We start from the raw sequence: 22,697 nt of genomic DNA on the forward strand, positions 1-22,697 counted from the left end.
ACAAAACACCCAGCGCCCGTGAGCCTCGGGGGACCTCCTTGTAACAAGCACTGACTCAGCGCGGGGGCATCCGCTCTTGGCGCTGCAACACGCCGTGAGGGAAACGGCAGGACCTTGGTACATTGGGATCACTGGGAGACTCCCTCCCGCCTATAACCCCCAGCAGCCTCAGCAACCTCGGGGCGGCGCGCCTGACACACGTCAGCAGAGCGCACAGAGGCGCTACAAAACACCCAGCGCCCGTGAGCCCCGGGGGACCTCCTTGTAACAAGCACTGACTCGGCGCAGGGGCATCGGCTCTTGGCGCTGCAACACGCCGTGAGGGAAACGGCAGGACCTTGGTACATTGGGAGCACCGGGAGACTCCCTCCCGCCTACAACCCCCAGCAGCCTCAGCAACCTCGGGGGCTGCGCGCCTGACACGCGTCAGTAGAGCGCACGGAGGCGCTACAAAACACCCAGCGCCCTCTCGCCCCGCGAGTCGCGCGCGGGAGCGCCCGGGTGAAGCCCGGGTCAAGGGCGGGGCCGTCTGTGGCCGTCAGGGGAAGACAGAGGACAGGACAGGCTACCCCCTTAAGATCTACGATCATGGGTAAGCGTAAACTATTATGCAATGGGAGTCAAAATAGTAAAAATTCTAAGATTCCACGGAAGGCGGACTCAATACTATCATACCTGACCACAGCTGTGGGAGCTATCACGAAAGAAATTGCTAACGCGGAAAAAGAACTGGCCATTTCTAACACATTAGGTGCCAAAATTGTTCCAGCCCGGGAAGGGGACAATACCGCGACTACCTCACCTGATACAGATACACAGCTTGATGCCCCCGCGGTTTCATGCTCCAACTTAGAACCTGGCGCCCCGATCACCGAAGCCACAAATGAGAAAGGACAGGCTATAACCTTATCCCAAGACATGAAACAGGCATCACCAGATAACCCAGGCAAAGGGGCAAGACAACAACATAAAAAATGCACCAAGAAGACCAAGCACACTGATACGTTGACCGAATTCAGGGAAGATGATCTGATCAACAGACTCAGTAACAAAATTGAAGGGCTTGTAAACTTACATCTAGAGCCCATTTTAACTGGTCTAGCAAAGGACATAATCGACGTACTAAATTCGTGTGTGGCAGGACTGTTGAAAAAATGTACTGTGATAGAGTCCTTTATACAAGAACAGCGTGAGCACCTAAAATTAGCTTCCCTGCCCACGATCTCGCCTCTAGAGGCACATACGGCAGATGGGAAAAACGGTTCTCTGGTAGACAGTGACACACCCATTGTTAGACCAGGGACTAGCAGACTAATGCTGGAGGGATTTATTAGTCAGCCACCTGCAGGGAAAAAAACACCCGATACTAAAATTAGTCCTGATGCTCTAAGTACGCTAAACACTTGTAAAGATACAAACGAATTACCATGTAAATCTAAGCTACATCTCCCCCCACAAGCAGCCCCCCTGGTAGCTGTGCTATCAGGGGTTCCCCCCTGAAAACAAAAGTATATGAGAGCCCCAAATACTTAATGGAGAAGACTAAAAACTGGTGTCAGGATTATTGCAGTGGTGATATGGATATAGCTGCTCATATTAACATGGTGAGAAGGGTGGGTTGGGTTGGCTCCAGAACAAAGACAATTGAAGGGGACTGCGTGGTGATAAATTTCAAGACCCGGGGTGTGGCAGAGCGTTTATTCTGGGATGGCTCAAACATGACAAACCTCGGTATTAGACCTCTACCCCTGGGGTATTTCTACCCACCCCCTCAGGTCAAAGCAGGGCTGCTGCCCGTCCCTGTTGTCCCAGCTGGGAACAGAGTACCAGCCCCTAGCCAATATGCCCATATGACTACACAGCATGTAACAGAGGGAAGTATCCCACCCCGTATCACAAGCAAAAACGCCCGACTAACAAACCCATTGGCCTGCACACTTGTAAATCGTTTTTCTCCACTTTCAAACTTGGGAGAAAACGATTGACTAAAAAACCAAGAGGCTTTTGTTTGCGCAGCAGGAACAACAACCCAATCAAGTAGAATAGTGAGTTGGAACATTGCAGGCGTAAAAGCCAAAATGGGGAACGGCACCTGGATTAGCTATCTAAAAACATTTCATATAATAGCCTTACAAGAAACTTGGGGTCACCAAAATAGTTTCTCCTTGGATGGGTACTGTCATTTTCATGTTCCAGCCAGGCAAAGTGGGGCAAGGAGAGCCAGAGGAAGGTTGATCACTTTGATCTCTCTAGAAATAAAGGGATCGCTTAGACAGCTAGATTCAGGAGGCCATAATTGTCTGGCAGTAGAACTCTCAGTGCCAGACTCAGGCAATATATTATTTTTAAACTTTTATAACTCTCAAGACACAGACAATAATTTTGATGTGCTAGAGCAGTTATTGTTGCTATATAGCAGTAGGTCAATTTCCTTTGAAACAATCTTGATGGGGGACTTAAATATTCACCCGTGTGAAAATAAGTGTGGGAGTAAGACATACGAGGGCCCACAGTTTTCAACGCACTCTCACTTCGAGCACACCAAACAAGGGGAGGATCTGGAATTTTTTTTTGCTAACTGGAACCTCTATGAGTCGGGGTGTGGTGAGGTGGAACTTAGGATCCTCACATTTAAAGGGAAGGATAGAGACAAGGGCACAGTCATTGATTATATTTTTTTAATCTCTTTTATGTTAGGATTAGTTTTTAGGTATATCACAGAGGTTTCAACCTTCAGTGACCACAATCCCGTGATAATTGAATTATCAGTTACGGGAGTGCTGTCCTTAAGATCCACCTCCCAAAGGCTGGCAAGAGAGGTTATACCAACGGATCAAGGAAGAAAATTAAAATGGGGAAAAGTGGTCCCAGAGACGTTTATATTAGAAATCTTATTGAATACAGGGGCTGAGATAAACACCTGCTTAGATGAAACGGCACAAGGGCCAAACGTCATAAATGCATTTAATAATATCTGCGCACATATAAATCAAAAGCTGACAGCCAAGGGAAAACTCAAACCCAAAATAGAGAATAGATGGTTTGACAAAAAGTGTTCATCTGCACACACAGCACTCCTTAAATCCCTAAAGACCATCCCAAGAGATAAGGGGTTGGTAGCCCAAAACAGAGCAGCTTACAAACAAGCTATGCATGTTAGAAAAAGGGAATTACGAGAGGAGGCATGGACTGATCTGCTATCTCCTGAAGTCTTGAAAGACAGTACCAAATTTTGGAGAATAGTAAATCAACCTCTGTTTGCAAATGATGTCAACACTGTATTAGATTGTAACATCACGGATGAGGCCTGGATTGCCCACTTTGAGCAGATATATAGTCTCCCCCAAAGCGGAGATAACACTATCAATCAAGTACTAGATCATTTAAGGTTTGAGATTGTGGAAATTGAAAGGTCAATAGGGGAAATGACAAAAAACAAGGCCCCAGGCCCGGATGGGGTTCCTGCGGACTTGTTTAGAGTCGCCCCTAAGCTGTGGGCAAAAGTTCTAACAAACGTTTTTAACTCAATTGGGCAGGACAGTATCCCTTCCACATGGGTTACATCAATTATTTTACCAATTTTTAAGAAGGGATCCAGACAGGACCCCACTTGCTACAGACCCATTTCGCTGATCGACTCCTCTGTAAAAATCTTGGGTCGGGTCTTGTTGCACAGACTGAACAATAGTTTAATTGATAGAGGGGTCCTGTCCAAGGCCCAGTATGGTTTTAAATCAAAACACAGCACCATAGATCAATGCTTAAATCTACACCTTCTAATTAACAAGTACACTGTGGCCAAGGAGGGGTCCATGTATATGGGGTTCATGGACCTCTCCTCTGCATTTGATTTTGTAAATAGATCCAAACTCTGGAATATCCTGCTTGAAATGGGGGTAGATGCATCCCTAGTAAATTTTATAGCAGACCTGCATTCAAACCTTACGGCTAAAATCAGAGTGAACTCTGATGGAAGATGCACCACGCAGTTTAGGTCAGACAGGGGTGTCAGGCAGGGGTGCATCCTAGCGCCCCTGCTGTTTACACTTTACATAAACGCCCTAGAACAAAGCCTGGGGGTGGTTTCCGCGGACGTTCCGCGTGTGGGGGAACTGGTCATACCAGTTCTCCTATACGCGGATGACGCAGTTCTCCTGTCACGAACCGGGGTAGGTCTACAAAGACTGCTGAACGCTTTTGGTACCTTCATGCAGAACCTGGACTTGAAAGTAAATGCCAAGAAATCCCAGGTTCTGATTACAGGAAGAAGTAACTTAAGGACCAATGCGAAAAGTTTCTTCTGTAATGGAGAAATGGTCTGTAGGGTCTCCACATTTCCCTATTTGGGGGTGGTTTTTGACCAGAAGGCCACCTGGCGCACACAAAATCACAGTCGTTCGGTGGCATTCACAAGGACAGTCTCAGGCCTCATAGGGGTTTAGTGAAAAGCTGGGAGCTAAACCAATTAAGGCAATTTTAAAGGTGTATGAATCCAAGTGTTTGTCGGTTGCAACTTACGGGTGTGAAATATGGGGCTACACCGCCGTAGAGAAAATACAACAAGTAGAGAACAAGTTTCTAAGAAGTGTACTGTCAGTTCCTCAATCAACCCCTACTTTCTCAACTCACACAGAATTGGGAATCGGGTATATATCCGATCGGATTAAAATTGCACCCTTGATTTATTGGTTGAGAATATGGCTAAATGATGAGATCCCCTTAAACCATTCAATAATCAGGGACTGCCAGACACTGGACAAAGTACATAAAATTTCATGGCTGGCGTACATAAGAGCTGGGTTCCAGAAAATAGGGCGTATTGGTTTATTTACCTCCCCGGAAACAATAACCAATAAAGACATTGCCTTAACAAAAAAAGCCCTCCTGGACCTCTTATCCCTAGAGCGGGAGGAATTAGAGATGAAGAAACCCAGGGTAAGAGAGAACTATGCATTGGTTACCTGCACAGGCCTAGAATCATACCTGACTATAGTTAACATTCCTTATCACCGGTTTCTCTTGACCAGATTTCGGTTCAATCTAATTCACTTTACCCTGGGCGTTTATCATCAATGGTGCAGTCCAGAACGGGCAGATCCTTGCTCATGTGATAACTTTTCCACCCAAAATACCCTACATTTTTTGATGTTCTGTGAACATTTTAATGACTGCAGGAGGAAATATTTACTACCAATTCTCAGAGAAGCAGGATTTGTACAGGTTAGGCCTGCACTTGTGTACCTAAAGCAACTCAGTACACCTAAAATAATGTTTCATGTTGCTAGCTTTTTGATTGCAGCCAACCGAATTAGGAAAAAGAATGCTATACTTTTACCGCTCTTAAATATCTGTGAAGAGTAGTCCCCATGTTCTGGGACAGGCCGACCCTATGGAACTTTTACATAAATGTGTTTTTTAGAAAAAAAATTAAAATGTGAGATATAATTAAGATACATATTTTTTTTTAAACATTTATTGTATGGAATGATTTTTAAGAAAAATGTATGAAATGACTTTTAAGAAAAATGTCGTTTATTTTTGGAAATTTGTAATTAACTGTGTATTTATCGTAATTGACTGTGTATTTTTTATGACTGTGTTTTCTTGTCTTTATATGATATTAATTTATCGAAATAAAGGAATTGACTGACTGAGTGCAGGGGGTTCAACTTGTCTTCCCTGCTACCTTATGATTTTGGATCTGATGACCGTGTGAAGGGTGCCGATATTGGGTGAAACACAGTGCCACTTTGTGAATTGACAAGCCTGCTACAGTGAGGTCAGGGGATGGATAGTTCTTTCCTACATCCACCCCCTGATGTGTGGTGAGAGCTGCACTGTATATAGGATTCCTTCTGGAAGTATACAGCTGGTCTGGGACCTTTAACAATGGTGGGTGGGGTTGGAAACAGGAAGCACCCTCTGACCTACATTTCCAACTTACATCAGATGAGTGATGCTTCCTACTCTTACAACACACTCTCCTCTAGAGCCAACGCATAGCAAGAAGTTACTGAGCAGAGGATGCTGGGAAGATGACGTATTATGCCAGGCATGTGGTAAACTGGCGACAAAAAACTACCTGTAGAACTAAGCATTGGGTTTGACACTGGCATCAAAAACTCTTACTACTCATCTCAAGAACGCAAACATTTCTGGTAAGTCATGGATGCTTACTCTGAATTGGTTATGTAGGGTTAAATCCTATTTGAGAAGGTAGTTTTGCTATCTGTTCCAACCATCGGGCTCAATAAAAATCAAAATGGAGGTGTTGATGCTCGAATTTACACAACAAAGAGAGTTGAATTAGAACCGTCTGAGTCTTCATAAGACTAAGTCAAACAGATAACTAACATAAGGATAATCTCTAAAGCAAATAGCAGCCAGAACCAAAGTAAAGTTCAACAAGAGGACTGATATAGAGTCTGCCTCCGAAGCAAGTGTAAAAAACACTAAGTATAAATCAAATGACAGACTGACATTGAAGCTGCACAATTAGGAAAACATCGAAAATCTGGCAATCTAAAAAAACATGACATTTCATAGGCTTTTAGGCAAAGAAGCCACACTCAGTATGGTGAGTTATGACATAATAGGGCTAGTTTAACAAAGATGCATTTGCCTAAACCAATCATTAATCAAAACACACAATGTATAAAATAAGATATATTTAGTACACACCAATGTTGCTGCATAATAATACAGAGGTATGTCTAGGAAATGAAGGAGATGACATGACATTGATATAATACAGAAATACAGTACACAGTCCAGCTGATGAATGGTCCCTAGAAAAGACTTGAGCAAAGGACCTTGAATGTTACAAAGACCTGGACATCCTGAGCATGGATTCTTCGTTTAAAAGGCACATTAATACAATTCCATTTTGCAAAGTGAACACCACCATGAATGAGGTTTCTACTTTGCTGATTTTCTGAAATGGAATAGAGCACAGAGAAACACATACACTTTTCGTTCACATAAAATAAAAGTGTAATTTCTTTCTGCCAATGTGTAATGATGTAATTGCTAGCTGGTTCTGGCCTAATTAGGCTAAATTAAACACGTCTAAATTAAGCATTTTTTTATTATTAGAAACACATCTACAATTGCATGGGATTCATTTCTGAGTGACTGATTGTCAGATGTGCTAACAAAAATATAACTTTACATCTTGTAAAATATTATCCCAGGTTTTGAATTCAGAGTGTGCAAAGGGGCCTAACAAATAAGACAGGTAGGGATAGATCCTGATTCGTATGAGAGTATGACATGAAATGAGTTATGAAATAGGAACAGTTACACAGTGCTACCTGATCTCCTTATAAAAATGCCTTTTATTGTGAAGTAGAACAAGCCTGGGGTTCATCATCACGGCAGGCTGAGGATTTAATCTTTAAAAGGGTTGGGCTCTTTAAAACTAAGCAGCTAAAGGCACATAACCTTTCTAAGCTGAAGGAATTGTCTCTGGAGAGAACTTACCAGGAAGCGAGATGGACAAGGCCGCGATGAGAGAGTGATTGCTCTCAAACATGGATCTGAACTTTGCTAATGCATTGTGCCTGAATCTATAGAATGTACATTAGAGCCCTATGGATTATCTTTGTACGTAAAGAGCATTTTCGAACATGATACGTTGTCCTTGGAGCATATTTTTCCTAGGAATGTAATGCGAGGTATAAAACTTTTCTACAGAGAGAAAACATTTCAGGGCACAGATTCAGCTGGAAGCAGGGACATTCTATAATTTCATTTTTCTATAATCCTGCAGATTAATTATATGTGCACAGATCACATTTCTGCATAACTAGTTTAGTGTGGGACTATATTTTCTATAAACTGCTGAATTCCTCTTGACGCACAGGAACCTTTCTGACGTTCTGCAGTAGTTGTGTAAAGTGTAACAAGGGGTCTGACCTAGTTTCTTGTAACATGTGATATTCAGAGTTTAAAACTTCTCACAAATAATACTTAGTGTGCTAAATTCAAAAATCTAAATTTGGCCCCTTAAGCAAGAGTTAATCTCTGAGGATGTTGCCAGGGTGGGATGATCAACAAGAATGAGCAAAGTGTGAAAATGAGAGACAGTCCTGCTTGTTACGTTGACTAATTGTCTGCTAAAGGCTCAGCTTTAGGCACCCACTAAAAGAACCTTGCCTGCTTTCAGGGAATACAAACTGAAAACTCTTACTGTGTGCTAAGGTACACAAAGTCTGTCCCCCAGTAACAAAACGTGACGACATACTCCTTCCCTCTGCTCTAACTGACAAAGTCTCCTGCACCTAGGAACAGGTTCCATGCAGGTGAGCCTTCAAAACTAGTAGTACAGACTTGAATCATGGCCTCAAGTTCAAAGGGCACACTGTCAGAGGATGGGATTATACACTCACAAAAGTGAGGTAATGTATTCAAGGTGGGACACACACACACTGGAGGATTTGCTTGACTCTCAATACTCAACATTGTCTGCTCACCCGGGTGCTCCTCCAAACCGTGACGGTGACCCGACCGCCACCTTGCTGGTATCAATGCAGCCCTTTGTCACATCACAGACCAAATTTGTGGCCCCTGGGAAATTGTTTGTGAGTACCCATGGCCTTGAGCCAGGAAACACTAGCAAGACCAACTTGTTGAGGAGGGGGCAGGTAATACTGGACTGCGCCTTTTCGTGTGGCATAGCCTAGGGCCAAGAGAGTACATTGGTTACCTCTTCTACTGTCGTAAACCACACCCCGCTCATAGCCTCGCCCTGTCGGCTTCTGTCCTCTATCTTTCACTCAAGAAGCTGCCCTTTCTTCCAAACAGCTGGCTCTCCCACCAGCATGTTATCTCATTTGTTGCTTGTGTTTGTTCCGCCTGCGCTTCAGCCACCATGATACCCTGCAGAGGCTTATGTCGGGGCTACTTTTCCACCTAGTGGTGGCGTGACACAGGCCCTCGCTGCTCCCGAAGTGCGCGGGGGCCGAGCTGCAAGGGGCACCCTCAGCACAGTACTCTGGCCCGAGAGCTCCTGACTAAATCTGAAGCGGAGGCCCCTCCATGTACCTGGCAGGGGACCCCCTCAAGTTTTGTTATGCCACTGCCACCTTGCTGTGACTTCCTCTGGCTGTCACAAGTGTCACTTACAGTACCCATCCCTCTGCCTCAGAGGGGTCTCAGTCCGGATTGTCTTCCTGGTAAGAAATGTTGGATTTATTTGGTTTCCGGTTTTAACCGGATGTGTAGATTTTCATTTCGGGGGCGGGGTTCAATCGTTGTTTTTCGAGTTAAACGGAAATCCGGAAAGCCTATATATAATTTAAAGAAAATCTTAAAATCTTTAGTAGCAGGAAAATTGGAGGTGGAAGACTGTGTATTCAGTACAAAGAAGACTTGTAATGTGATATTGACTAAACTGACATAAGGTACAAGAAATTGGAGAAGTATTCATGGGTCTCCAGATTTATGATATTAATTGGAACGTACTGATGTGTGTCATTAATGCTATCTTAACATATTAAATCCATATAGATACATGTAGCTCCTGCGTCAATAATCTTTGCGGCTTGTTTCTCATATTATTGACATGATAATGATCATGACAAGTAAGCATGTGGTGAGCTAATTGCTGTCACAGAGCGATATACCCTGTTCTCCATATCAATTCTCTAGCCTCCTCTATTTGTTCCATTCTTCATTATTTTTCTCACAACCGTCCCTCTTTCCCATCCCTTCTTTCTATGGCATCACTGAAACCTTCATCTGCCTATCTCGCTTGCCCACCTGAGCCATTCTCCCTTGCCTGACTGTCACACTTTAGCCCTGATTTCCAAAGGTTTCTCAGAATACAGTGCAGCACCCAAAGTGGCTGTGCTAGTTTGCGTGAGAAGGAGAGAGCAGGAAAGCACCATCTCTACTAAAATATGGATCTCTCCCTAGCCAATTGTCGGCATCATGTCTGGCATAGTTTTGCACTGGAAGGGTACCCTTTTAGTACCAAATACTATGCTTATACTAACTTTAAAACTTTTCCCACTCTAAATGTGTGATGTACAGTGCAGCACAGTTGCAAAGTGGGAAAAGTTAAAAGAAATAAAAACATTTATCTTTTTTCGCCTGCTTCAAAGAGGCATTATTTTGTGGTGCAAAACCCTGTCTATTCTTGTTAGTAGATATGGTTTTGCATCAAAAACCATGGGTGGTTGCATGGGAATGCCCATGTACCCAAAAAGGAACGCCCCTGGACGCAGAGCAAGGCAAAGCAAGTTTTGCGCTGGAAAGTAAATTTTAAAAGAAACATTTTGCACAAGTTTGCATCACTTTTGTGATGCAAACTCAGCGCAAAATGTAAGTAAATCCGGGCCTTTGTATTTCTGTATATTGTCTTTTTATGCCTACTCTCCTATTCTCTATCGTCCGCGCCCCCTTTTCACCGCTGGTTGATTTGTCCTCTACCATCTTTCTATTTATGGCACTGTGCAGTAGTGGTATCAATGGGATGTGGGCTTAGTCGTACTTACACCATCTTCGACCCACTTTTGTCATTCCCTATCCCCTTCTGCCCACCACAGTTGCTCTCAACATCTCTTCTTCTCTTTTTCTTCCTCCATGTTCAATTGTGTCTATGTTCCTGGTGTCATCTGTATCACTCTGTGTCTTCTTATTCTGGGCTTAGTCTGAGCGTCGTTGGCTCAATCGCCATGTCTGTATGTCTTAACTCAATCTGCCATAGGCCATTTAGTCTTCAACAAACACTGGCGGATCCAAACAGAAAAATAACTCCGACACCCTAGGAGAAAACTCCCAGGGAGTCAGGCTCATTAGCTTTTTTATTTTTCAAAAACAAGGTGCCAGTTTGGGAGTTTATTTTTGGAAAACAAAAAGTTTGGTGAGCTGCTGGCTGAAACATTTCGGAAGCTCACCAAACTTTCAGTGCCCTCAGAAGAACTGCTGTGATGGCAGCTCCTCACTGAAGCCTCAATCACCTAGCCTGGGGTCACGGGGATCTTAAAATATGGCAGACAGTTGTCTAGCCGGGGTGAACAAGAAAGACTTCTGCTACTATCATGGGCGGCAGACCACCCAACAAAGTCAAAGTCAGGCCCTAAATCTGTATCAGTTGATGCGTATGTCCTCGGATCAGTCTGTGTGTATGTGGAAGATGCCGGGGAGTTATACCAGTGGAACTTGGCTGAGTATGTCTGTCCATAGCTCGGTTTCAGATCTGTGGATCTTAGCTCAGTTTGTAATTCTTAACCCAGTATCTGCATGTGTCCTTGCCCAAGTCTGAATCTGTCTTTCAGTGTGTGTCCCATGATAATTTCCTATCCTTTCTTTCCAATTTCACAGTTTATCACATTCCGCTTGAAGGTCATTAACCTGAAGCTGGAGCGCTTCAAGCACATTGAGTTCACAGGGGATACGGCGAAGAATGACGTGTCCCTCACCATTCGCAACGTGCAGCTGGAAGATGAAGGGATGTACAATTGCTACGTGAAAAACCCACCAGACCGCACAACTGGCATTGGCAAGATTCTCCTTCGAGTGGTTACAGAAGGTTTGTGTCTAGTCAGTATGCTTAAAGTCCAAGCAGTCCAGGACAGAGGGTTGATAGCATTGTGAGGGATAGAGAACAGATGTAAAATGTCTAAGAACTGTTGCTAAGCATTACATCCAAGAGCAGAGTTTAGGGGAGAGTTGCTACGTTTCCAGTATGGGGAATCCTGACTGATGCACCAGTAGCATTGTGCTTGTGGGAGCCTCTAGTGTGACAATGGAAAATGCAGGAGGAAACGCCATTCCTATTAGGTACAAACTGAGTGATCGAAACTTCATCCCAAATGCAAGGTCATCAAACCCGCTTTCTGTCAGATGTATCTGAAAGGTTCTCTCTTTCCCAATAGATGCAGCTCAGTCAGCCACATTCATTGTGAGAGACAAACTCAGTGATCCTCACTTCCTGCCAAAGACAAACTCTGTAAGCCCACCATGTCCTGCCAGAAAAACCCCAGCAAGCTCAATTTTTCTGTTAGATACAGGCTCGGACAGGCTTATAGGGCAAATCAGACTGTGTCCGATGGGCTGGTCTGACATGTCAATGTGTGAGCTGATGATTTGGCTGTTTAAGGGTCTATTTTAGGATTTGCTGAGCCGGTTTTTACTGTTGATTTCTCAAATATTAAAACAAACATTGCCTGCAGTAAGCTCAAATCCATGCTGTCTTCCATACCCCGCAAAACACTTATACAGAGTGTATTTACAAGTTCAAAACTGCCCCAACTTCCAAACATGGTTCTCTCTTTTAGCTTTCTAATTCACTAAGGGGGACCACTTTTATTTTAGTGCCAGGGCCTGTTTTCTGTCCCAGTCCGAGCCTGCTTAGTTACAAATTCACCTTTGCTGATAAATGCAGTTTAACAATCACTACTTAAATATTAACCTTCCTGTTCCATGTCTGCTAATCTTATATGCATTCCTGCCATTAGACCTTCCAAGCTAGATGAAACGTCTTTTAGCTTTCTTACTTCTAAAGCCTGAAATGCTCCGCTTAGATTCCATTGAATTGCTTACTTTTTTTCATAAACAACTAAAAACATAAAATGTATTTAGGGCTTTATAGATGTGATATTTATCACAGGCCTAATCCATGAATATCAGACTTGGATGAGTCAGAATTTATCAGGTAGGTAGCACATCAAAACCCGCTCGCCTAGTATTTACAAAGGATCCCCCCCCCATCCCCCATAAATTTCGGCAGGTTTGACCTGTGGATATTTTTTATGGGGATTGAAGGATTTGCCAGGCTAACTCGCGGGCATTCCGAGTTAGGGTACCGGAAGCCCGATATATGAATACTCCGTTCTGCTCCTTAACAGATGTACTCGGACACAACACGCTGCTTGTGACGATAATTTTATTGCAGGAAACAACGCATTTCAGCTCTTGCTGTTTCCTGCAATGAAATTATCTTCACGAGCAGCGTGTTGTGTCCGAGTCAGAGGCGCAACTTGAGCCAAATTTCGGGGGGGCTAAGAAAAAATTTCGGGGGGGCTGAACCTTTAATCAGTAGGCAGAGTGGAGCTGCAGGGCCTCCAACAAGGGGTGAAACAACAGCAAGGCCTCATTAACATTGAAATGGTCTTTTAAAGACCTGTTAAACGTTCGGGTGCGGCTGTGTGTGTGCCCGGGATCTGTCTCATCCCGGGCTGACACACACGACGGGGGGGGGCTGAAGCCCGGTGAGTTCAATGGGTGTTGCGTGCCTGGTCTGAGTACATCTGTTAAGGAGCAGAACGGAGTATATATATATTTATATATATATATATATATATATATATATATATATATATATATATATATATATATATATATATATTCCAAACAGCAACTTTACAATTCGAAAGAAGTCAACTTGAGCCCAAATTATGTTAGCGTGAAGATTTATTTAACACACAGGGATGTCAAACAACACCCGACGCGTTTCAGTGCAGCCGCACCTTGGTCACGGGTAACAATAGTTTTTTCATTCAAAGTTTATAAAGTGAACAAACCATAAACATAAAAGTAGGACTACTTGTCTTTTCACAGATGAATATTGAACCACTAAATGGCGGCCATCTTTGAATATCTTATCAGATAAAGCATGCATCTACAATTCTCAATGTTTCATAAACAACATTGATAAAGTGATAGCAACTATAATTGAGGCTCTAGTTTAAAACCTCAAGACATAAAAATTATCAATTATTCATTTAAATGTTGCAAAACGAATCCAACGCGTGCGTGATATATTCTTATTTGCAAACTTGCAATTCTGCCCTAGTGGGCTTTGTTAACAAAATTAATATATATGATATATACGATCTTTTCGGGATACAATTCCGCCCTAGTGGGCTTATGATTAAAGTTGACACTTTCATAATGTCTTGATACTCCAAGTTTTGATAAAGAAGATGCAATTGCTTATATTGATCCAAAAAATCTTCACGCTAACGGATTTGGGCTCGAGTTGACTTCTTTTGAATTGTAAAGTTGCTGTTTGGAATACTTGAGGGTCGCCTCCTCGCTCGAGCCCGCCGCCGCTAGACGGCTGGGGGACTGGCGAACTTTGTTGGAAATATATATATATATCGCCAGTAGGTAGTTATAGTTAGGACCTAGTTTCCATAGGAAATCCGCAACATTCTATTTGGAATAACTTTGGTGCCGGTTGACGAATCTTTGCGAAATTCTCCAAGAAGATCGCCTGCTCCGCTCCTTCCCTGAAAGTTTGAGGGTGATTCGTGAAGCGGGTATTGAGAAAAAAGGGGGGGTCCCAAAACGTGTTTTTCCCATGCAATTTTCCATAGGACCTTTAGCCAGGGCTACAGCCCGAACGGCTGAACGGAATTACACCAAATGTGGCAAAAAGGTAGAGTTTGATTCGCAGATTACCCTTTTTGTTAAATGGTGTAAATCCGTTCAGTAGTTCCTGAGAAAATCAAAAGTAAAATCATAGATATATCTATAGATGAAGTACCGTACGCGTATGGTAAGCGTACCGTAAAATGTACAATTACGAGCACGAGCTGCGTGCTGATTGGCTGTCAACTGTCTGTCAACACTCCAAACCAGGAAGTGTTGGCAGCCATCTTGTGCCTCGGTAGAACCAGCCCCAAGGCAGCCCCCTGCAAGGCGCCAGGGGGCTGTCTTGCAGAGAGGTGTAAAAAGGGGCGTGGCCTCATTACACCTCTCTGCAATGCAGCCCCCTGGTGCATACTGGAGGTTCCTGGTGGGCTTGTTGGCCCCCAGGGACCCCCAGTATGCAAGGGGAATTAGTTCCCCCTCTGCAAACACGCGAGGGGGCTGCGTTGCAGAGAGGTGGAATGAGGTCACGCCCCTTTTTACACCTCTCTGCAACGCAGCCCCCTGGCACATATTGGAGATTCCTGATGGGCTAGTTGGCCCCCAGGGACCACCAGTATGCAAGGGGAATTAGTTCCCCCTCTGCAAACGCGCCAGGGGGCTGCGATGCAGAGAGGTGTAAAAAGGGGCATGGCCTCATTACACCTCTCTGCAACACAGCCCCCTGGCACATACTGGATGTTCCTGGTGGGCTAGTTGGTCCCCAGGGACCCCCAGTATGCAAGGGGAATTAGTTCCCCCTCTGCAAATCTGCCAGGGGGCTGCGTTGCAGAGGTGTAAAACGGGGCGTGGCCTCATTACACCTCTCTGCAACGCAGCCTCCTGGTGCATACTGGAGGTTCCTAGTGGGCTAGTTGGCCTCCAGGGTCCCCAGTATGCAAGGGGAATTAGATCCCCCTCTGCAAATGCGCCAGGGGGCTACGTTGCAGAGAGGTGTATTGAGGCCACGCCCCTTTTTACACCTCTCTGCAACGCAGCCCCCTGGCACATACTGGAGGTTCCTGGTGGGCTAATTGGCCCCCAGGGACCTCCAGTATGCAAGGGGACTTAATCCCCCAACTTAGAACGCGCTACGGGGCGCATTTGCACAGTGGTGAAGGTAGGGGGCGGGGCTTGAGGTGATATGTGTGCAAACATGCCCTGTGGCGCGTTTTAAGTTGGGGAATTAATTCCTCTTCAATGCAGAGGTCCCCTAGGGGCCAACTAGTCCAACAGGTACCTCCAGTAAGCGCCACGGAGCTGCGTTGCAGAGTGTTGTAAAAAGGGGGCGTGCCTCTGAACACCTCTCTGCAACGCAGCTCCCTGGCGCATACTGGAGGTACCTGGTGGGCTAGTTGGCTCACAAGGGACCTCAGGATTGAAGGGGAATTAATTCCCCAACCTAAAACGCGCCACAGGGCGTGTTTGCACACATGTCACCTCAGGCCCCGCCCCCTTCCTTCACTATTGAGCACAATATTCCTCTAAAATCAGCGGAACTACGAATTCAGATTTACTCACCTGTTATCACGAGAGACGTCAGTGCTGCATCTTTGAGCCCAGTACGGACCCTGAAAAGTAAATCTAAGCGTACTTACCAGTAACTTGTATGTCCTTCCATAGGAATCTATTGTGTGGTTTTCACCAGAAAAGTTTCTATTTTTGAAACGTACAAATATTCCTGTAAAATCAGCCGAACTACGAATGCCGATTTACTCACCTGTTATCAGGAGAGACCTCAGTGCTGCATCTTTCAGCTCACTACTGATGCTGAAAAGTAATTCTAACCATACTTACAATAACTTGAATTTCCTTCCATAGGCTAACATTGACTGGTTTCACTTGGAAATGCTTCTAAGTGTGGAGTTTTGGTACTTAAAAAAATTCCTTTAAAATCAGTTGAACTACAAATTCCGATTTACTCACCTGTTATCAGGAAAGAACTCAGTGCTGCATCTTTCAGCTCACTACTGTCCCTGAAAAGTAATTTTAACTGTACTTACCAGTAACTTGAATTTCCTTCCATAGGATATTATTGCCTGCTATATAAAATATATATAAATTAAAAAAATATAAAATAAAATAAAATATATTACAATTTAAAAAATAAAATATCTAAAAATAAATACTTTAAAACAATGTAGTAAATCAGTATACAAATATAACAATTAATACATTTAAAAATGATCATTTACAAAACCTTTGAAATTCACCGAAAAAACATAGGTTTCATCCACATTATAGTTAGGAATTAGCATTTAAAAAACCTTAGGAATTCACTGAAAAAACCATAGGTTTCAGCCACGTTATAGTTAGGAATTAGCATTTAAAAAACCTTAGAAATTCACTGAAAAAACCATAGGTTTCACACATGTTATAGTTAGCTGGACATTTCACTCATACAAAACCATTGAAATTCCCCCCTTATAGTTAGTTCAGCTAACTATAACTCGCGGGCCCGCAATGCACTGCTGATGACGTCACATATTACATCACTCATGACATGGTCAGTGACATCACTCATGACATCACTGATGACATCTCAAATGACATCACTGATGACATCGCTGATGACATCTCCTTGTGAAAGAGTGGCAGACCTCCTCTCAGCGTAATATAACCTTTGATACACACATTCAAAAATAGAAACTAAAATTTTCAAAAAAATTTAGATATCAATACCAGTTACAACAACCTATTCAGTAATTCCAAAATCTACATACACATCCATTCATTCACCAACAGTTCTATATAGTCACTCATACATGTACTCACTTATCATATGTACTCATACACCGATACATCCTGTTACACACCGATACTCATCCATAGAGTTACTCACACACATACTCACACATGCAAATAAACTATCAAACATCCATTTACTTGCATATACAACTATACACACACCACTACACTTACTTCTACAGAAACTTACACATACTTACTCTCTTAAACAATCACTTATAGAAACACATACTTATTTATACAGGAACTCTTCCAATCTCTCACTCTCACATATACTCACTTATATACATCAATACTCACATATACTAGTTTAAAACATATGTACTTACTCATAAAGACACTATTGAGACAGTCATTCACTCATTAACACACCCATATACACACTCATCCACCCATACAGTCCTGCACACATGCTGTCTTCAAAACACATACAAACAGTGAGCCACTCATTCATGCATCGATGCGCTAAGTAATACTCCCCACCGAACCATATAGACACTCATACTGATACTCAAAAAAACCAACTAATAACTCATATAGACACTCATGTAGCTATTCACCAACCCATGCAGCCACTTATAGACAAAGTGAGACACTAATACAGGTATTTACATATTTAAACATTACTCGCTACTACATGTATTCATTAAGATGCACTTAATAAGTCAGTTATGCAATCATTTTTACAAAAAAACATCCATTTAGACATTTATTTACCCATTTATTCTTCCATCAACCTTTAGATATACATATATAAAAATGTTTTATTTTTCAGACAGACACACATTCACTGGATGATGTCATCAGTGATGTCATCAGTGATGTCATTTGAGATGTCATGAGTGATGTCACTGACCATGTCATGAGTGATGTAATATGTGACGTCATCAGCAGTGCATTGCGGGCTCGCGAGTTATAGTTAGCTGAACTAACTATAACGGGTGAATTTCAATGGTTTTGTATGAGTGAAATTTCCAGCTAACTATAACATGTGTGAAACCTATGGTTTTTTCAGTGAAAAAAAAAAAAATATATATATATATATATATATATATATATATATAAATATATATATATTTGCTCCTCCATACCCAGGAAAAGCCGTCGCCTGCCAAATCAACGGGTGTGTCGGCTCAGTGGACCTCCCGAGTCGCGGTCCTCAAATATCACAGTTTCCTCACTTCGCAGCGCGTTGCAAGGGATGACGACACTTTGTTCCGGCCTCAAGAAAAATGTATTGGGTCAGCTATATATATATATATATATATATATATATATATATATATATATATATATATATATAATAAATAAAAAAAAAATCCCGAACGGGAGAAAATGGATCGCACTCACGGAGATGTTAAAGGTTTTTTAATCCTTTTCAATTTTTCACGGGCAAATACCACAAGCAGCATTTCAGTCTGCCTGAGACCTTGTTCATGGTTTTAGCTTAACGGTTTGTTAAGGTCAATTAAATACAAATGTGTATCTTACAACTTCTGGTTCCTAGATCGCGAAGCATTATGGAGTATGTCGTTTTTATACGTACGAAATTAGTGAAAAACAAAAGTGAAGGTAGTGCAAAATCAAAAAGAGATACATCATAAACATGCAATATTTTTCATATAAGCTTTTCCCTTGTTCTCATAATTTCTAAAACGGGACAAATACATTGCATGTCATAGCTTCCTAACCGAGTATATACATAATTTACAACATATTAAGGACTTACACCAGGCGCGCAACACCTATTGGGCCCACGGGGCTTCAGTCAACCCCCCCCCCCGTCGTGTGTGTCAGCCCGGGCTGCCACAGATTTGCGGGCTGGCGACTGTCAAATTGCAGCCGCACCCGAGTACTTAACAGGTCTTTAAAAGACCGTTTAGACCATTTACTTGTAAATTAGGGTTTTGTTGTGTGTTTTCCCCTTCATACCACCACTCTGTCTGTGGTTGAAATAATTAGCCCCCCCCCCGAAATATTTTCCAGCCCCCCCCCCCCCGAAATTTGAGTCTAGCTGCCCGCCTGACTCACACCCTCGCATGTCCAAAACTACTGCAAGAGACAACAGAGTCCAACCCTCCAGCACATACCATATTTTCCACTCCTCTTTATAAACATTGTGATTAAAAAGTACGGAAAGGGGGCGTGGCTTGGATGGCAACGCAGGCAGACGCCTAAGTCCAAGAGCTCCGCAACCCCGTAGCAAACAACGGCGAGCTAAACAGCGAAACTGCCCGGAATCCCAACAAAAAAGGTAGCGGCGGTCGTGGGAACACTTGGGGCACAAGAAGAGACGAAACAGAACAATAGAGACGGCAGGGCGGAACCGAAAGAAGGCAAAGAGTGCCGGCAGCGGCGAGGTGAACAGCACAGCTAAGATGGCGGCGTAAGCAGGGGGATATTACGTATAGACCACCACACGCTGCAAAACAATCCTCCAAGCAACGCGCAGAAGGACAAAAGGACGAACAACGCGCTAAGCTGAAAGGCTGCACCGGCGGGACAAGACGGGCCACAAAACGGCGATCGATAAGTCCGTGAGCCTAAAGTGCGTACACGGCGTGAAACTGAAACCAACCCCCACTACAAGGACCCAAGGCAGCCATCTTGAGTTGGGCGGCACGCCAGTGATCCGAAGAAGGAGAGCGCAGAGAGGCAGAATAAGCACTAGGAGCGGCGATCCAAACTCGGAACATCAAAGGTAGAGAACGGCACAAGGAGGTACTAGGGAGCTGGCCAAATCTACTCCGCGGCACAGTAATCGAAAGAGACCCCGGAAGGTGGCCATCTTGGGAGGGGCAAGCTCGGCCCAAGCACCTGGGACACGCCCACAGCAACACTGGGTGAAGGAGGCTCCAGAAGGAAGCCACAAGTTTTCGTCACGAAGGCTGCACAGACTAGGCGAGCCGGCGCTAAAACCGAACACACGGGAAAGCGGAAGGTGCAGGTAGCGGGTCGTGCTGGAACCACAAGCGGCAGGTGAGCAGCCTAGCGAAGCACCAGCTAAGCGACCTGTGCCAACCCCCCCCCCACCCCAGCGGGTAGGTCCGAGCAAGCCACACAGAAAGCAACAGCAAGCAATAACAGGGAAAAAAAAAAGGGGACAAACGAAACGAAACCGAAACTACACCTACTTCGGGAGACGGCCGTCTTGAGACCTCACCAGAGGGGGGCCAGCTCCGCGCAAACACAGCCAGGTCGCAGATTAAGCTGGCTACGAGGCTGCGCAATTAGTGGCATAACACGACGAACCCAGGCGCTACTCTGGGCAGCCAACCCACTGCATAGACCTAGTAGCAGCATCCGCAACCCGCAATACACGCCGACAACCAAGCAAGCAAGAGACACACCGCTAAACATAAACCCAAGGCGAAGTCGGCTGGATCGAGCGAGCCAATTCTGGCCCAATACAAACCAAGTGTATGACGGCGCGGAGCAGCATAGAACGCAGCCAAGCAAGGGGTAAATAGACAATACAACTAACGTAGAGGAAGCCAAGCGGTGACCATATAAGGCGGACGTACAGAAGCAGCAGAAAACAAACCTAAGCATAGCCCTCCCAGAAGCGCATGCAGGAAGACCAAACAGGCAGCGGGTTGCTACTAAAGCAGGAGCAGCAAACCCACAAGACGACATACAGTAGAAGCGCACAAAGGGAGTCCTGGCGTCCAGTAAAACCAGAACAAGAACAATAAGGTGACCCAGCAGGTTCACTTTCAGCGAAACCACGAAAGACAGGACAACCGAACAAACAGGCAGCAGTGGACCACATCAAGCAGGCCAACAGATAGGCCAACAAAAAAAAGACAGGTTGTCCATACACCTCGCGAGAAGAGGATTTGACAAAATGGCTGGCAGGGATGACAAGATAATGCAAAATGTGGTTGACAAACCACAAAGGATCCGCTCCTTTTAAATGAAACTGCTGAGTTTCTTCACTCACTTATTCATATATTTTACCAGTTTTCATTGCATTTCATTGAATTATAGCATCACGAGTGAAAAGATCATCGATTGCATAATTTCTTTTATTGATTCATCTTGGTTTTTTTAAAATTTCAACATCATTAAAGAAAGTTCATTGTGTTCATGAAAATTCAATAGTTTATATCATGCCCAATGCATTTCGGGTTAAAGAATAGTAACCCTCCGTCAGGAGCCTGTTGAAAAATAATGATAAGAAAACATTCAGAACCCTAGCATTCAGTGAAAAGCAACAGTACACGAGTGTCACATATATAATCTGCAGCTAAAGCGTTCTTACTGGGTAATGCATTTATATCAACGTTATGGTGAACAAAAGAGACTGCTAGCTCATAAGTTTAAAGAAAGTGAACAAAAATATCAACTGATACGAGCCAATTCATCAGAAACAGGGTAGCTATGTGTGAAACCATTACGCTGGTTGTTACGATCATTTCTAAAAAGATTAACCGATCTAAACTAGCATGGTCCGGGGTAGGTAAGGAAAACAACCGTGGAGGTAGACATACGTGTTGCATCAGACTGTATGTTCGAATCTGTGTTCCGGGCCACGTGGGTGTGTTGGTAGCCTATAGAGGTTTTTTTTAATCTACAGAGATGCTCACGTGTTGGCTAAATGGGAGGGTCAAGGTTCGGCGGCTTCCAACTGTAGATTGAATTGACGTGATCTTTAAACCGCGGGATAGAATAAGACATGGCTTATTAGCAAGAGGAATAAATTAGAGCGCAACAATATTAAATTAAGTTATTGCACTCTAATTTATTCCTCTTGCTAATAAGCCATTAAAAAACCCCTCTATAAGCTACCAACACACCCACGTGACCCGGAACACAGATTCGAACATACAGGCCCGAACTCAACAGACAGGGAATTCTGGGAGGATGTGGAGAACGAGCTCAGCAACATCCCTCAGGGAGAGCTGTTGATCCTAGCGGGAGACATGAACCAAACCATCGACCAGCCACACAGCACAAGAGCAAAACACACTCAAGAACATATGCGCTAAGTTAGAGCTGTCAGACCCATGGAGGCTACAACACCCCAGTGCCGGAGAGTACACATTCTACTCACACCCGCACAACTCATACAGCAGAATTGATTACATACTCATGTCCTCCACCCACACACACCTCACAGAATCAACGGAGATCGGCCCTATAACAATCTCAGATCACGCACACATAACCCTCTCAATCAGCGGGAAGCACAATGAGAAGCCGAGTCGTAGCTGGCGTCTCAACAGCGACATACTAGAAAGCCTTGCAAATATAACGGAGGTAGAAGGTGCGATAAAAAAGTACCTAGCATTTAACGACATTGAGGAGACAGACACCACAACCCTTTGGGAAGCACTAAAAGCCACGATAAGAGGGAAGTTTCTGGGCATCAAAGCTAGGATGAACAGAAACAGGAGGAGGATAAAGGAGTTAGAAAAGAACCACAGTGCGAACCTCGTAGACAGGAACACGCTCACCGCACTTACAAAAAAAACGTATGAACTTAACAAAACACTAAGCGAAAGGGCAGGCACTTGGATTAACAAGTACAAATCCATAAACTTATGCTCAGCAAACAACCCAGGCAAAGCACTAGCAGGTTACCT

General features: G+C 43.9%; 1 pseudogene across 1 annotated transcript in view; it reads left to right on the forward strand.

The window, feature by feature from the left end:
• LOC144823607 (sodium channel regulatory subunit beta-2-like) overlaps positions 1–22,697 on the forward strand; it is a 122,015-nt pseudogene that overhangs the window by 95,798 nt on the left and 3,520 nt on the right. The window contains exon 3 of the transcript XR_013608820.1: positions 11,329–11,536. The product of XR_013608820.1 is annotated as a sodium channel regulatory subunit beta-2-like (transcript). The remainder of the gene's footprint in view (positions 1–11,328; positions 11,537–22,697) is intronic.

Source organism: Lissotriton helveticus, chromosome 3_1, assembly GCF_964261635.1.
Source record: "Lissotriton helveticus chromosome 3_1, aLisHel1.1, whole genome shotgun sequence".
NCBI lineage: Eukaryota > Metazoa > Chordata > Amphibia > Caudata > Salamandridae > Lissotriton > Lissotriton helveticus.